The sequence below is a fragment of the Capricornis sumatraensis genome, chromosome 4 (genome assembly GCF_032405125.1).
Source record: "Capricornis sumatraensis isolate serow.1 chromosome 4, serow.2, whole genome shotgun sequence".
In the NCBI taxonomy this organism is placed as follows: Eukaryota; Metazoa; Chordata; class Mammalia; order Artiodactyla; family Bovidae; genus Capricornis; species Capricornis sumatraensis.
This window is the reverse complement of record NC_091072.1, coordinates 119,486,140-119,490,408: the sequence shown is the minus strand read 5'-3', so window position 1 is coordinate 119,490,408 and position 4,269 is coordinate 119,486,140. Positions and strand designations below refer to the sequence as shown.

At 44.2% G+C, this 4,269-nt stretch overlaps 1 non-coding gene across 1 annotated transcript; it reads left to right on the top strand.

Moving 5' to 3' along the window:
* The first annotated feature begins 3,858 nt into the window (after positions 1–3,858).
* LOC138079468 (U6 spliceosomal RNA) lies at positions 3,859–3,965 on the top strand. Its single transcript, XR_011144929.1, has one exon. It is a non-coding gene; the product is annotated as a U6 spliceosomal RNA (small nuclear RNA).
* The last annotated feature ends 304 nt before the right edge of the window (positions 3,966–4,269 follow it).

The following is a 4,269-nucleotide window of genomic DNA, read 5'->3' as shown; positions in this document are numbered from 1 at the left end:
TTTGAATAATTCAGTTGTTTCAAAGGGCTTCTGAAACATTGCTCAGGCTAAATTATATAATTCATGAAAATTGATGATAGTTCAAAAATTATGTCAGTATACATAAATGATTCAACAGCAAGCTTAGCAAATTTCTTGAAGCAGCACAATATTTAGAAAGCATGAAGCTTCAGCAGATGATTGCATCATTAAGAGAGTCCTCTCCTTTTTTTTACTGTAACAATTTAAAAATACTTGATATTTGACAGCTTTTTTTACCCTGCAATCTAAATGTGAAAGCAATGCTTTTTTTACTTTTTTTTTTCTCCATGTTCCCCAAATTTGATAAAGCTAGCACAAAAAGAGATCTATAGGTTTATCAGACTTTTAAATGCAGACATGAAATCATTGATAAAGTAATGGCAAATCAGATCCAACAGTGTTTCAAAGGACTATCTGACTGAGTAGAATAATTCATTCCCACAGTGCAGTGATAGTGCCAACTTAAGAAATCAATCAGTACAATAAATTAAAGGAAAGGCCCTACCAGTAGCTTCTGTGACATTAAAAATCTCTGCATAACCCATAATCCCTGGCAGGTTTCAGGTTCTGAGGGACAGTCCCACCACTGTGGCTTCTGTTGCCAAATGAGACAAGGAAGACTTTATTTAAGACTATTGAGGGGGGTGGTCCTAAGATGGTGGAGGAATAGGATGCGGAGCCCACTTTCTCCCCGACATATTCATCAAAAGATCATTTGAACGCTGAGCAAATTCCACAAAACAACTTCTGAATGCTAGCAGAGGACACCAGGCATGCAGAAAGGCAGCCCATTGTCTTCAAAAGGAGGTGAAGGTGAAGGTGAAGTCGCTCAGTCGTGTCCGACTCTTTGCGACCCCATGGACTGTAGCCTATCAGGCTCCTCCATCCAGGGGATTCTCCAGGCAAGAATACTGGAGTGGGTTGCCATTTCCTTCTCCAGAGGATCTTCCTGAATCAGGGATCAAACCCAGGTCTCCTGCATTGGAGGCAGACGCTTTAACCTCTGAGCCACCAGGGAAGCCTTCAAAAGGAGGTAGGACAAAATATAAAAGATAAAAAGAGAGACAAAAGAGTTAGGGATGGAGACCTGTCACAGGGAGGGAGTTGTGAAAGAGGCGAAGTTCCCAAACTCTAGGAAATCCTCTCACCGGCGGGCCTGTGGGGAGTTTTGGAATCTCAGAGGGCAACATAACCGGGAGGAAAAATAAATAATAAATAAATAAATAAAGCCCATAGGTTACATGCCTAATGGCAACTCCCAGTGGAGAAGTAGTCCAGATGCTCACATCTGCCACCAGCAAGCGGGGGCTGAACAGGGAGGCGAGGGTTGCATTGCTTAGGGTAAGGACTGGGCCTGAATGCACTGAGGACAATCTGAGGGAGCTAAAGTGAGATAGCAACCCAAACTGTGGGATAGCCAGAGAGAGAGAAAGAAAAAAAAGAGAGAGAGAGAGAACTTTCACGAGAAAAGCTCTAACCTAAGACACTGCCAGCCCGCTCACAGAACAAAGGACTGAGCAAATACCAGAGGAGAGCTAGCCAACTGTGGACTGGCCCATCCCCCACCAGAGGCAGAGAGGCAGGCGGGCGACAGCCAGAGCCGGAAAGGGGCAATCTTAGCCCCAGAGATGGCATCCTCTACCAAACTGCGAGCAGGCTCCCAATTGCTAACCAAGTTTTCCTGGGATCCTGGATGGTTGACATCCGCCAGGAGGGTCTCAGCCAGAGATGAGCTCCCTAGAGGAGACACATGGCACACCTGAGACAGTGCTCCCGCTGCGCACCCAGGAAGCTGAGCAGCTGGGAAGGGGGAGGTGATAAGACTCACCGCCCCACCTGGGGAGAATGTGTTCACCAAGTACCAGGTCACCTGAGCTGCTCGGACCTGGGAAAGGTGGAAAACACAGGCCCAACCGAGTCTGCACCTTTGTGAAGTACCCGAGAACCTGAACCTGAGCGGCTTAGACCTGGGAAGTACATGCCACCCAGGGCCTGCTTTAGACAGTCCCCCTGCAGAGCAACCTGGAGCCTGAGCAGTGTAGATTGGGAAAGCACACATGCCATGAGTGGGGGCAAACCCAGTGTGGCCGAGACACTGCGAGCACTCCCCACACACACCAGTGATATTTGTTTGCAGTGTTCCTCCCTCCCAACAGCACCACTGAACAAGTGAGCCTAAATAAGTGACCACCTTCACTCCCTTGTGTCAGGACAGAAATTAGACACTAAAGAGACTTGCAAACAGAAGAAGCCAAAATAGAAGGAACTGCTTTTGAAGTGACAGGTGCAACAGATTAAAACTATGTAGTTGGCACCAACTACATTGGAAGGGGCCTATAGGCCTTGAGAAGTATAAGCTGGAACAAGGAACTATCTGAAACTGAACTGACCACACACTGCCCGCAACAGCTCTAGAAAAATTCCTATGTATGTTTTTACTATTATCATTTAAAATTTTTTTTAAATTTTAAGTCCTTTATTACTCCTTTAATTTTCGTTTTTATAATCTGCTATTACCTTGCCAAAAAAGACCCTATTTTTGAAGCAAACTTCATATATTTTAAAATAATTTTTGTGATTCTGTTTTATTTTTTTAATATTGTATTTTTGAGAGTCTAATCTCTACTCTAGATTTTTAATCTTTGCTTTTTGGTATTTATTATAAATTCTGTACCTTTGAGAATCCAATCTTCAGTACCCATTTTTACTTAGAAGTGTGAGTGCTGGCTTGATTGCCCTCTCACCCTTTTGACTCTCCTTTTTCTCCCCTAGGTCACCTCTCTCTCCTCCCTCCCCCCTCTCTTCTCTACCCAACTCTGTGAATCTCTTTGGGTATTCCAGGCTGTGGAGAACACTTAGGGAACTGGTTACTGGCTAGATTGGTCTCTCTCCTTTTGATCCCGCCTCTTTTCCTCCTGGCCACCTCTATCTCCCTCCTCCCTCTTCTCTTCTCTATGTAACTCCATGAACCTCTCTGGGTGTTCCAGGCTGTGAAGAGCACATAGGGATTTGATTACTGGCTAGATTTCTCTCTCCTCTTTTGATTCCCACTCTCCTCCTCCTGGTCACCTCTATCTCCCTCCTCCTTCTTCTCTTCTCCATGTAACTCTGTAAACCTCTCTGGGTTCCCTCACTGTGAGAATCTTTCCTCCATTAACCTAAATGTTTTATCATTGGTGCTGTATGGATGGAGAAGTCTTGAGGCTACTGTAAGAATAAGACTGAAAACCTGAGGCAGGAGGCTTAAATCCAAAACCTGAGAACACCAGAAAACTCCTGACCCCAGGGAACATTAATCGATAGGAGCTCACCCAAAAGCCTCCATACCTACACTGAAACCAAGCTCCACCCAAGAGCCAACAAGTTCCAGAGCTAGACATACCATGCAAATTCTCCAGCAACGCAGGAACATAGCCCTGAGCTTTAATATACAGGTTTCCCAAGGTCACACCAAACCTATAGACACCTAAAAACTCACTACTGGACACTTCATTGCACTCCAGAAAGGAGAAATTCAGCTCCACCCACCAGAACACTGATGTAAGCTTCCCTAATGAGGAAACCTTGACAAGCCACTCATCCAACCTCACCCACAGGGAGGAACCTCCACAATAAAGAGAAAACACAAACTGTCAGAATATAGAAAGGCCACCCCAAACATAGCAATATAAACAAGATGAAAAGACAGAGAAATACTTAGCAAGTAAAGGAACATGATAAATGACCACCAAACCAAACAAAAGAGGAGGAGATAGGGAGTCTACTTGAAAAACAATTCAGAATAATGATAGTAAAAATGATCCAAAATCTTGAAAAAAAAAAAAAGACGGAATTACAGTGCTCACTTCAGCAGCACATATACTAAAATTGGAATGATACAGAGAAGATTAGCATGGCCCCTGTGCAAGGATGATATGCAAATTCATGATGCATTCCATATTTTTAATAAATTCTGGAGAGGGTGTGGAGAAAAGGGAACCCTCTTACACTGTTGGTGGGAATGCAAACTAGTACAGCCACTATGGAGAACAGTGTGGTGATTCCTTAAAAAACTGGAAATTGAACTGCCTTATGACCCAGCAATCCCACTGCTGGGCATACACACCGAGGAAACCAGAATTGAAAGAGACAAGTGTACCCCAATGTTCACTGCAGCAATGTTTATAATAGCCAGGACATGGAAGCAACCTAGATGTCCATCAGCAGACAAATGGATAAGAAAGCTGTGGTACATACACACAATGGAGT